Source organism: Vicia villosa, linkage group LG2, assembly GCF_029867415.1.
Source record: "Vicia villosa cultivar HV-30 ecotype Madison, WI linkage group LG2, Vvil1.0, whole genome shotgun sequence".
NCBI classification, from domain to species: domain Eukaryota; kingdom Viridiplantae; phylum Streptophyta; class Magnoliopsida; order Fabales; family Fabaceae; genus Vicia; species Vicia villosa.
The window spans coordinates 191,736,103-191,748,782 of record NC_081181.1 but is presented as its reverse complement, the minus strand read 5'-3'; the positions used below and the strand labels follow the sequence as shown (position 1 = coordinate 191,748,782).

The 12,680-nt window shown below is 35.4% G+C and overlaps 2 long non-coding RNA genes across 3 annotated transcripts; one reads left to right on the top strand and one right to left on the bottom strand.

Annotated features, from left to right (window-relative positions):
• Positions 1-2,814: 2,814 nt before the first annotated feature.
• On the top strand, positions 2,815-3,683 carry LOC131653394 (uncharacterized). The gene is made up of 2 exons (XR_009299063.1): positions 2,815-2,953; positions 3,054-3,683. It is a non-coding gene; the product is annotated as an uncharacterized LOC131653394 (long non-coding RNA).
• Positions 3,684-5,454: 1,771 nt separating this feature from the next.
• Positions 5,455-9,428, bottom strand: LOC131653395 (uncharacterized). Of its 2 annotated transcripts, none has more exons than XR_009299065.1 (2): positions 7,724-9,428; positions 5,455-5,749 (listed from the first exon to the last, which is right to left on the bottom strand). It is a non-coding gene; the product is annotated as an uncharacterized LOC131653395 (long non-coding RNA). The 2 variants fall into 2 exon arrangements; XR_009299064.1 differs by having other exon boundaries at positions 8,662-9,428.
• Positions 9,429-12,680: the final 3,252 nt, after the last annotated feature.

Genomic DNA, 12,680 nt, shown 5'->3' with positions numbered 1-12,680 from the left:
TTAAAAACCTCGAAAGTCAATGGACTATTTTACACTCACGAGCCCCCTGCCTTTTTGCCTTTTCAGGACTAATCTCGAGGCTTCCTCCGACTGTCAACCATGTCCGGTCAAATCCAAATGCAAAGCTAAGTATTGCTTATTTAACTTATTATTAATTTCTTTATCCTTTGTTTTATTAGGGTTAACCTTAATTGTCCCTGAACCGATAATGCACTCACCCTACTTTTTGCTTGCCATTTTTCCCGCCTTGCAGGGTTTGCCAAATGCCAAAGCGTCAACTATCGGTAACCCTAAACTCTAATCTTTTATTCTTTCTGTTTAATTATTACTTATGTCAAACCCTATTAAGGGATCCGCTGGTTTCATTGTCCCCTCCCCCATATTATTGTTGTTCTTGCCTTATATTATCTGCGTGGTTAGTAAAATAGGGAGTGACAACCATGAATTGAATTTAGAATCACTAAATTTATCAGATAATATATTTGAATATAATCACGTGATTGGTGCACACACGCACACTTTTGGGCAACCCTCTCTGTTGCCTGTTGCCTGTTGCCTGTTGCCCGTTGCCTTTGCCTTGTGTATTTTTTTGCAGAATAGCCAGTCCCTCGAATACGAGGATACCTCAGCCATGTTGCTTCGATTAAAGGTCATGGTCCCTAATGATGCTGCCTTCGATACACTAACATGACCTCGACCCTCGGAAGTTGCCTACGGAAAAGGCTGAGGTATCTTCTGGTTGCCTACGAAAGGCTATTCTGATCCTTCCTCTTAGACTACCTGCCTCTCTATGGCATGGGTCAGTCTTTGGGCGAACGATAACTCGACGACCCTTCTACCTCCAAACGAAAGGCTTCCTGCCCTCTTATGGCAAGGATTGACCCTTTCATTCTGAAAGGCTAAAAAGAGACCTATCATCTGAGTTTAAGGTAATTGCCCCTAATTGCCTTGCAATGCTCAATTTTCATATTCTTTCTCACAATTCTTCAAAAACTGGCTACGCTCATTTACGAGCTAAAGTCCACTTTTGTTTCTTTCATCTACTTTTTCTAAAGACAAACGAGCAAGCAAAGCAATTAAGAGCCCATGGAAAACCATGGATGCAAAGGGTGCCTTACACCTTCCCTTTGCATAAATTACCCCCCGAACTTAGATTTCTTTAAAAGGTTTTTTTTTGTTTCTTTTTGCCTTTCTGATTTAGTTTGGATAAAATAAAAGTCGGTGGCGACTCATGCTTAACCGCGACATTTTGATCGATAAAAAGTCAGTTCACCGTATTACACAACCGTGTCGATCATATGCTTTTGGATTGTCGAATGGCATCAGTCTGATAGGGTGATGTTGCAATTTGGGTTCTATTAAGAAGTACCGCCCCAACCACGTTGCCTAAAAGAACACCATGAAATAACGATGAAAGAATCATGGAGAACTCCGTATACTCAATTGTACCGCAATGAGCATCAAAAATGGAGAAACTTGGCCAGATATTGCCTGACTGGACCTACGGTTGACCCACATTCTATGCCAACTAACGACTATATGACTTGGTATAGATCATTACCGTATACGTACGCTTCTGGAAATCAATGGCTTGTTGATCCACGCACTCAACCTTCCTCTTCCCAAATGCCACCTACCCAACCACAAACATTCAACAACCCACCATTCGCATAACCCTCCTCGTCCAACATATACGACCAACCATCCCAAAATTACCAAACACAAAAACAACAACAACAATCCTCATACAATCCGACCCAACACCAAACTCAGTACACCCCATCGCAACAAACCAATTACCCTTTCCAAACACCACAATAACCAACACAGTTCATGTATGAAAATAAATTAATTTTTATTGACAAATTTAATTTTTTATTTTTTTAATAATCTAAATAATTAAATTATAATTATTTAATAATTATTTATATTAACTATTATTTAAAAAACATTTAAAATTAAAGAAAATACAAAAAACGAAAAAAAATAAAATAATAGGTGGCCTCCCTTTGAAATGGCGACCACATGAAGCCCTTTATAAGGCCTCTGTTTCAAACGGCGGCCACCTGCTGCGTTCTGGAAAAAAAACCTGCAAAAATTCTGAAAATTGAAAAAATGGTGGCATTTTGGGACATAATTTTGGGGGAGTGGCATTTGCAGAATTTTTTTTCAAAGGGGTGGCAGTACGATCAAAAATTCTAAGGTATATTATGTTGGTAAGCATTTATTGGACGAAAATTGCGAATGTTAGTGAGTTACATTATGTGCGTAAAAAAAAGTTCAAAATATAATCCAACATGTTAGGTTGGTTAAATATATTTGATTTATGAAATGAAATTCTTAAGTCGGGTATTAATGGCATAGCGATTTCTACCAGCTTAGATTTATTAAGTCGGACGCTGTTTAATAGACCTAATAACATTTTCTTAAGTCAAGTGCAAATTTGATTTAAGAAGTCAAAAAAATTTATGTCGACAATTTTTAGATCGGACTCATAACCGATTTAACAAGACACATTTAACCGACCTAACAGGTATTTTTCTACTAGTGATTCAACACTTCTAAGTTCGAAATTCCATTCTACCCAACATATAGTTACTAATTAACATACAAGTGTTGGGCGCAGTCTTAGTTAAAATATGTACGAGAGTTTCAATAATTTTATCAATAAAAAAGAATTATCCTGTGGTATTTTTAATCTCTATGTAAATGTGTTGCACCTTTTCGATAAACTAAAAGTTAAGAGAAAAATAATTAAATAGAACGGCTTCTTCCAACTTCTAAAGGCAAAAACTATTTCATTGAAGTTTTCATTTTATTTTATTCTTATAAAGTGATCTGATCATTTTCAATTTGTTAAATCTTAAGAAGAAAAAAAATATGGCTCGAATCCTAAGTTCATTTTATGCTTTGATCATGTTTGTTTTCTTAATTCTAGCTAGCGCTGAAGAACGTGAGTAATTTTTCATATCATTTTTAAAGTCTAATTTATTTTGTATAGAAGATTACATTACCTTTTAGTAACATTTATTTTGTTTTTATTAATATTGCAGGTATTCCCTGCCTCTGGAGCCTTGAGTGTCCAAAAGATATGTGTCCCATTAAATATATTCCAAAGTGCATTAATCTCTCTTGTCAATGCCATTTTGATAAGGAAGATAAGGATTGGGATTAAAAATATGTTATTTCTAAGGAGAAATTACACTCATCAATTGATATCTATTAAATTGGCAATAACATCTCCCACAAATTTTAAAATATGCAGCGATTTCCTTTGAAATCTACTAAAATGATACGAAAATATTTCTTTTTTGTTTTTAGTGATAATAAAAAATCGTAAGTATAGATGCCTTTAACCTACGACTTTATTTATCACTAAAAATTCTCATTAGTATATGTATATATTTTAAAATTAAAAAGGGTGCTTATGTCATTTTAATAAATCTCAGAAGAGGGGGGTGCGTGTAATTTTTCTTATTTTCAATCATATAATTATATTTGTAAGTCAATATTTGTACTCTTATAATTTCCCTAATAGTTTTATTTATGTTTCTTTGACCTTTCAGGTCAAATGTCTATTGTTACATTAAGCAACTATTTTACTTCATGTTCTTATAGAATAAATGGAGAACGTATGTATAATACTTCAATAAATAAATAAAATATATGATTGTGTTAATGAATTATTTATTCTTCTATATTTTTCATAACATTGTTGATAGATATAAACTGAATAAATATTAGTATGTATTTACATAGCTATTGAAAAAAGCTATTAATTTAATTATGTTAAAATTGTTATTCTTGCACTAAATGCACAATTAAGGTACAACCATTACATATAATCATGTGTGGAGGGGAGGAAGGATGAGCCATATCACATGGTTGACCTCCCTAGATCGGTCTTGAAAATTTTATAATTTTCATAAGTTCAGAAAAAAATTTAGTTCATGACCGTTTTATTCAACCTGTGAATTCTCTAAATTCTCGTAAAGACAAAACGACTGCGGCAGTTTCATACTTTACACCCGCCCTTATTTCAACTGTGAGACGGTTTTACAACCCGCTGCATAGTTTGTGATACACACTTTTTATTTTTCATTTTTTTTTGTCTTCCAAAGTCAACTTAGTTCCTTAAGTCTCATCTTAAATGAAATTGAAAATAAATTTATTTTTTAATGTTATTTTTCACCATATCCAATATGATAAGTAACATGAGCACTTTAACAATTATACTCTTTATTTTAAAAATTACTAGTATACTTTTGAATCTATACACTTTTATTTTGGTAATAGCTATAAATAGTTAATTAATATTACAACAATTTAGGTGAATGTGGTTTTCATTGTATTGGATTCAACAAGATCATAGACATAAACAAGTAGGGCAGTAAAAGAATGTGAAGAATGTTTGATGAAAAGAAAAGGATTGGAAGAAGACTGAATGTATTTCTTATTGTTTAAGGTAGTGGTTAATTTGGAGAACCATTGTTCAGTAGATTGTTTTAAGCCATAGATGGATTTGGTTAATTTGCACACTTGGTTTGGTTTGGAAGAAGAAAGTACTGGAGGTAAAAGCTTGTAGACTTCTTCTTCCATATTACCATGTAAAAAAGTGTTATGAACGTCAAGTTGGTGCAAATATCAGTTTTGAGAAGAAGCTATGGCTAAATGCAATCTAATAGTTCTTAATTTTGCAACTAGATAATAAGTGTCAAAGACATCAATACCTTCGGCTTGAGTATAACCTTTGGCGACTAGGCGAGCATTATAGCATTCTATAGTCCCATGGGCGTGGTATTTAATCTTGTATACCCACTTACATTCAATGGGTTTCTAACCTGGAGGTAGGTCAGTTATAATCCATTTTTTATTAATCTGTAGTGCTTGAAGCTCATTGCTCATAGCAGACTGTCAATGGGAAATCAGCCTACTTATAGGTACAGGGCTCTTGATTAATAGTGATAGCGGAAATATAAGACAAATGAGAACTAGCTAGATTTCTATAAGAGATTAGTTAGATAAAGGATATGAAATATTAGTGATTACTTCTAAATAGTGGAAATCTTGTAAGTAAGCAAGAGGTTTAGAAACTCGAGAGGATTTTCTTAAAGGTTGTTTTATAAGGGGTGTCGATTCGATCACATGACTATAAATGGAATCAGTGTCAGATGTGGGAGGAGTAGCTACAGGAATATTATTAATAGGGATGGGGAAGGTATGTGGGAAGCAAAAAAAGTATCATCAAATGAGGCATAATCATCATCATTAGTAGTAATATTCTCGAACAAGTTTAGATGTGGAATTTTTATAAGGAAAAACATTTTCAAAAGGGGATTTTGTTTGTTTTTCCATTTGTAAACCCATATGTCCATTTGTAAAAGATCAAAGCATTGAAGGGATGTAGTATCACTATGGGGACAAGGGAGTTTAGTTTGTTTTTCCATGTGACAATGATCACAACCCATGTTTTCATTAATAGAAATGTAGGAAAATGTAATACATAGTTGTAAAATAGAAAAGGTTGGGTGGGTGGCCTAACCTGAAGTGCCACTTATCAAAAATTTGTGAAGGTATAAATCTTACAGTATTGTTGATAAACTGGGTTTCATCAAAGGTAGTATCTCTTGTATCTATATAAGGTAGAGCAGGTAATGCAGATAGGTTATGACCCTTTGGAGACTGTTGAAAGATATAGAGAATTGTTGAAGAGATTAACATGTTCAATCGTCCTTTGGGTAAGCAAGTCCTGAATGTAACACAAGGCAGGAGCAGAGGTAAGTTGACAATTTAATTATTTTGTAAGTTGAGAAAAAGACAGTAAATTTAAATGAAATTGGGGAAGGAATAGCACATTATGTATAGTAAATGAGTTTGAAAATTGAATGGTGCCACTGTAATACGCAAGTAAAATGTTACCATTTGGAAAACAAACTGAAATAGGTTTGATTTTGAATATAGTTTTAAAGGAACATAACTGATGACAAACATGATCACTAGCACCAGCACCAGAATCTAAAACCCAAATGTGAGGTAAATGAAAGATATTACCCGGTTTATTGATTCTTGAAACAATGTGATTTTAGTGTCTTTAATTTAACACCCAAATAACCCCACACGTAAAATGCACGAACTTAACAACACACATAGGGTGTCACTCGACACAACAAAAAAAACTACTATGTAACACGGGTAAACAAGCATCATGCAATAATTTAACACATATCATCACATGCTCGCCTTTATTTAGACTCATCGTAGCGAAATTATTCAAATTAAATAGCTCAACCAACAATTAAGTCTCATAATACTTTCTTTTAAAAATAAAACTTAGTAATGGAAAAATGCCTTCTAACTCAAGCAATGCATGACATAACAAGTTTAACTATCGCAACATCAAAATCAAAGTAAATAACAAAAAAACATAATCGTTCGTCTGCCCATTGTTACAACCTTAACGCCGTCCTTGAGCTTCTAAGAAACTACTAATTTACCTTCTCGTTTGTACTCCACAGGAGCACAAACACCAGAACAAACAAAAAGGGTGAGAATTCACTTCAATAAATTAAATGGTATAAGCTACAAGGTAGAATACAAGCATCTATACATATTCCAAATCAATCGCATAATCATATTTTACACTCAACTCATCACCCTACACATTCACAATCACGCATACAACTCATTTATGCAATGTGACTCATGACAACAACTCAACTCATATGCATGTGGTACAAATCAAAGAAGGTTCTTAATACGAACCGGGTCCATTCTTCTAGACCCCGAACCCACCCTTCTAAGTTCAAGACAAATTACTAGTCCACCCTTCTAGACTTGCAATCTGCCTCTTTCAACAACAACATAAATGATGCATGACATAAATTGATGCAACAACAACAACATATTTATAAACCCCCTTCGAATCATAAACAACAAAAATTATGTACGTCCACATAATTACCCAGAAAGCATAATAGTATGCATTCCATGTAACCAATAAACAACAATATCACCACAACAGATAATATGCACACATTTTAATAATTTAACATCACAAAAATTCAGCCACGATTATAATATGCACATATCACACATACAACATAATTCATCAATTAATTGTGCAATTATCAAATTAACAACATCAATGACAAATATTTTCTCATCAATTACTCCCAAACAATAGTCAATGTCGTCTACATGCGAAATCAGACCCAAAAAGTCGAACCGGAAGCTCAAAACACATAAACGGGAAAACATCGCCCTTCTTGGCAGCTTGACGACATGGTCGTCACCTAACTCGTCATCCCCTACACACTCAGCTCGTTACTCTAGTCATCACGGTGGTGACAGTCGTCACCCTGTAACAGAAAGCAGAAACACGGTTTTTTGTCATAGGATCTCTATGGAAGCTCCGATTTTTTATCCCAACAAATTAAAACAGTCTAAAATAATTGTCCCACATATTATGCAACAATTATAACGTATCAATTCATCAATCTAACACATTTACTCGACGAATTTCATGACTATATAATTACACCTAAAACCTTCAAAACTCATCAATGGCTTCCCAACATTAACAATCCCTAAACAGAATTTATACACAAATTGGCACACGAAAATAATCATCACAAACAGCATACATCAACATAACAAACATCAATTTCAAAAAATCATTCAAAACCCAACAATTCTATTGGAGGTTAAGGACTTCTCATTCTACCTGTCATGCATATACCCATTAGAGAAGCAGGTCTCCCCTATACTTGGTTCTCCTAGCAGCAATTGATAATTTTCTCGGTTTGATTGATGTCTCTTTCTCCACTTCTAGCCTTCTATTCTCTAAACTCTTTCTCTAGTCTCTTGCCTCTCTAATCCAATTTTTTCACGACAAATACCCTGAAATCTAGACTATGCTTAACCTTAAATAGTTAGGATATTAATCTATTTAAAATTGTGATTTCTCCCCTCAATTAATCCTCTCTCACTCCTCCCTTTTATTTCTCTTATTTTCCACTTTTAATTAAATATATCTAGCCCTAATTCTCTATTTTCTCATTTTAATTAAAGAAATCAAATAAACTACTATTATTTTAATTATTAAATTAATTTTATCAACCTCTAACTCTGCCGCCACTCTCCCACCTCAAAGACACACAAACACACACCCAAACTTCCTAATAATTTAATTACAACAACACAATAATCAAAAAATCACATGAAAGTCACAAATAAATGGGGGTGTTAGATTCATCGTGATGCTTGTTATTGTTGAAAGACTATGATCTTGAGGACTCCAAAAGATTCACTAGGTATTGGTAGTCTTCTTTGGATAGGGCAAGGTTTTTGTCACTCGAATTATGGTTATCAGTGTTGGTGTTGGATGATGGGTTGGGGTTTCTGGAATTAGCATGATATGGTTGGCTTGTTTAGGGTTTTATATGTTGGTATGGGTCGGTAACCATGTTTAAAATAACAATGGTCCACGGTATGGTTAGTTTTTCTGCAATGGGTGTAAAGCATAGGGGTTTTGGATCCTCTTCCTCGGTCCTTAGATGGATAATAAGGGTTTTTGGAATTGTTTGTGTTAACAGCAAGAACAATGGAGTCAATGGATTTTTCAATTAGGGGAGGGTCCTATTGAGATACTAGGGAATATACCTTGGAAATGGAGGAGAGATGATCCATAAGAAGAATTTGAGTGCGAATGTTGGTGTCGTTTCCATTGAGCCCTTTGAGGAAGCAAATGATGTACTATGTTCTTGAAAATTTTTGACCGGGCTGGAGAGCGCACAAGTACGTGTAGGTCGAAGATCCTCTAATTCATCCCGTAAAATCTTCATATCAATGAACTAGGTTGAAACTTGAAAGAGATCGTTCTCCTTGCTGAGTTGAGTGGAGGTCACTGAGAAGATCAGAAACCCTAAAGTAATTGCATTTAGTGAATCAATCTTCAATATCTGTCCAAAGATCAAAAGTAGATTCGATGCAGATTGTACTGTGAAAGATATGTTGGGAAAGGGTTCGAGTGATCCATGAAATTACCATGTTGTTGCATCTCTCCCAAAGATCAAAATTGGGATTCGTAGAGAGGGGTTTCTGAAGAGTTCCATTGATGAACGCGATCTTGTTCTTGTTCTTGGAGGAAAGTGCTCGTCTCATCCATCGGCTTCAATTATGATGATTGTTGTCGGTGAGCGCATTTGCAACCAAAACGGCGCTGGGATTATCACATGGATGGAGGAAATACGTTCTTCTTGGGTCTTGAGAGGGGTCTTTGAAAATTGTGGGTGACTTTTGATGTATCATTATTCTGGTTTTGGTGATGATCATTGTTTTCAAGTGAGGTTGAACTCATTATTGCAGAGGAAGCAAAAAAGAGTGTGACGGAAAGTGATTTTCATTATATTGGATCCAAAAATGGAAAATGTACATTAGTCATTAGTTACCCGATTTAGTCAATCGCCCAACTATATATTTAAGAACCAGTATAACTGAATGCAGAAAGGTTAATAGACTTTTTTTTTAATAAGCAATTTTATAAGATATCGCACTAGGGGTGCAACCCTTACAAAGAAACTCTATAAAGAGTTGAAACAGTTTAAAGGTAATTTATACCAATCATAAAAGGATGTCCTAGAGGTATACTCACTACCACCTAACCATCTCCAAGAGTAAAACAAAATGTTGGAGATTATCGTTTCGAAGCTATAGGTAGCGTTCTCAAAGATAATAGCGTTTCTCATCAACCAAATACACCAAATAATTGCCAACCAAATGGAATTTAATTTAATTCTATTGTTGGGAGTCTTCACCTTTTCTTGTAAGCAACCAAAACTCTTGAACTCTTCCAAATTTACCTCCACTTCATCTCCCAACCAATTATGAACTTTGTCCCACACCGCCTTCGTAACGGAACAACGAAAGAAAAGGTGTTGCGAAGTTTCCGGATGATTAGAACAAAGAACACAATCGGGAGAGGTTAAATTAGAGACCCCCCTATGAAGCAATAGATCTTTTAAAGGAAGTCGGTCAATAAAAAATCTCCAAGAAAAAATATGAACCTTTTTCGGAGCCTTAGCCTTCCACATAATTTCCAACAACTTGATAATGTCGATTGTCCAAGCGTTCTCTTTGGCATTAGAAACCAAGCTATTCACACTTGCAACCGAGAAATCACCGGAAGAATTTAATTTCCAATGAAAAACATCGTTGTCCGACATGATCGGAATGATGCTCTCCAATGAGTCTTTTAAATCCCTCAATTGAGTACACAAATCCGAGACGGTGCCATTATGGTTAGGAAAAAGGGGAGACAAATTCAAGGTAGTCATTCCGATGATATCGAAAAGGTCGTTAAAATTCCAAGTAAAAGCACCACTATTCCAAGATATGATATCACTCACCTTGCAAAGTTTGTTGGTTGAAAGATCGAACAAATGTGGAAAGGATTCACGGAGAGTTTGATCGCCCAACCAACAACTATGCCAAAAAAGAATGTTGTTTCCATTCTTGCACTCACAATTAATCCAATCGGAAAATCCTTCTACACTATCCGCCTCATTGAAATCATTAAGAATGATATCTCTCCACCAACTAGAATCGTCCGGATTTAGAACATCCCCACACGAAGCAAGCACTTTGAATTTCGGATTGCCGTATCTCAAGAGTAGAAATCTACTCCAAATAGCATTATCCTCCTTCAAAATTCTCCACTTCCATTTGAGAAGAAGAGCTCTATTCATATCACCAACATCTCTAATGCCTAGACCACCTTTCTCCTTAGGTTTGCAAACATTCTCCCACTTCACCCAATGAATACCTTTTTTATTTGCATTCCCGTTCCACAAAAAATTACTAAGAAGACCTCTAATCTCTTTGATAATCTTGCTCGGAGCTTTATAAAAAGAAAGGGTAAAAATTGGGATTGCGTTAAGCTCCGACCCAATAAGAGTCACCCTTCCACCTATTGAAATGTTTCGCCCCTTCCACCTCGACAATCTTGCCTTGATATTATTAACCACATCCTTCCACACCTTCGACTTGTTAGCTCTTTCTCCAACCCAAATACCAAGGAATTTAAAAGGAAAAGATCCTTTTTTACAAGATAAGAAAGAAGTGGCCGAATGAAGTAACCAATCTCCAATATTAGTACCAAAGATATTACTTTTGTGGAAATTAATTTTCAATCCGGAAACAAGCTCAAAACCTCTCAAAATCACTTTCATGCTCCAAAGGTTGTTACTTGTAGGTTCTCCTAAAATTACGGTGTCGTCCGCAAATTGAAGGATATCCACAAAATCATGTTCACCTATTTTGAAAGGTTGGAAATCCCCCACCTCTACCGATTTCCTCATGAGAGCACTAAGTCCTTCCATAGCTATAACAAATAGAAAAGGCGAAATCGGATCACCTTGACGAAGACCACGATGAACTTTAAACTCTTTGGTAGCACTTCCATTCACCAAAACGGACATGTGACTAGTGAAGATGCAAGATTCCATCCAATTCATCCATCTATTCCCAAACCCCATTCTTCTCATTATCCATCTAAGATAGTTCCAAGAAATAGAGTCATAAGCCTTTTCAAAGTCCACTTTAAGTAATAGACACCCCCTCTTTTTTCTTTTAGCCCAATCAAGAATCTCATTAACCAATAAAACTCCATCCATCATACTTCTACCCGGAACAAAGGCGGTTTGATTGGTAGAGATCAAAGAATTCAAAACACCCCTCATTCTTGCCGCCAAAACCTTTGAAAGGATCTTGTAGATACTCCCCACTAAACAAATAGGGCGATATTCGGACAACTCTTGAGGGTTCTTCTTTTTAGGAATTAGCGCAAGAAAAGAAGAAGAAATAGCTTTAACAAGTGTGCCTTTTAAGAAAAAATCATTGCAAAGCTTCATCAAATCTTCTTTAAGGATATGCCAAAAAGTTTTGAAAAACTCCATGGAGAATCCGTCCGGCCCCGGGCTTTTATTCCCGTCACACGACCAAATAGCATCCTTGATCTCGTTCTCGGAAAAAGGTTTTTCGAGATCCAATGAATCCCCTATAGATAACACTTTCAAATCAATCCCATGTGGTTCCGGTCTAGTACACACCTCTTCTTTAAAAAAATCTTCAAAATGCTTGAAAACAAAGTCTTTGATATCCTTGACCTCTTCCATTCTACCCCCCCTAGTCTCCACGGTGCATAAAGAGTTCCTTCTTCTTCTATCTTTTAATGAATTATGAAAAAAGCGAGTGTTATCATCCCCCTCGGTGAGCCAAAGTTGCCTCGACTTTAATCTAAGAAACCCTTCTTTTTTGTTAAGATTACTCCAAAAGTCCTCCACCAATTTCAATCTTTTCTCAACAACCTCTTCCGGAACATTACCTGCAAAATGAACAAACAAGTTATCTAAAGAATGCATCTCTCTCACGTCTTTGTCAATCTTGAGGTCAATCCAACCATAAACCGTTTTATTCCACCAAGAGATCCGACTTTTAAGGATTTTCAATTTTTCCACCAAGCAATAGTCCCCTCTCCCTTTGACTACAATTTTATTCCACTCCTCTTTAACAAAATTATCAAACTTCTCATGCTTTAGCCATAAGTTGTTAAACTTGAAAGGTTTTGGTCCCCAATCCTTTCTATTGTTTTTCAACCAAATGGGTGCATGATCCGACACATC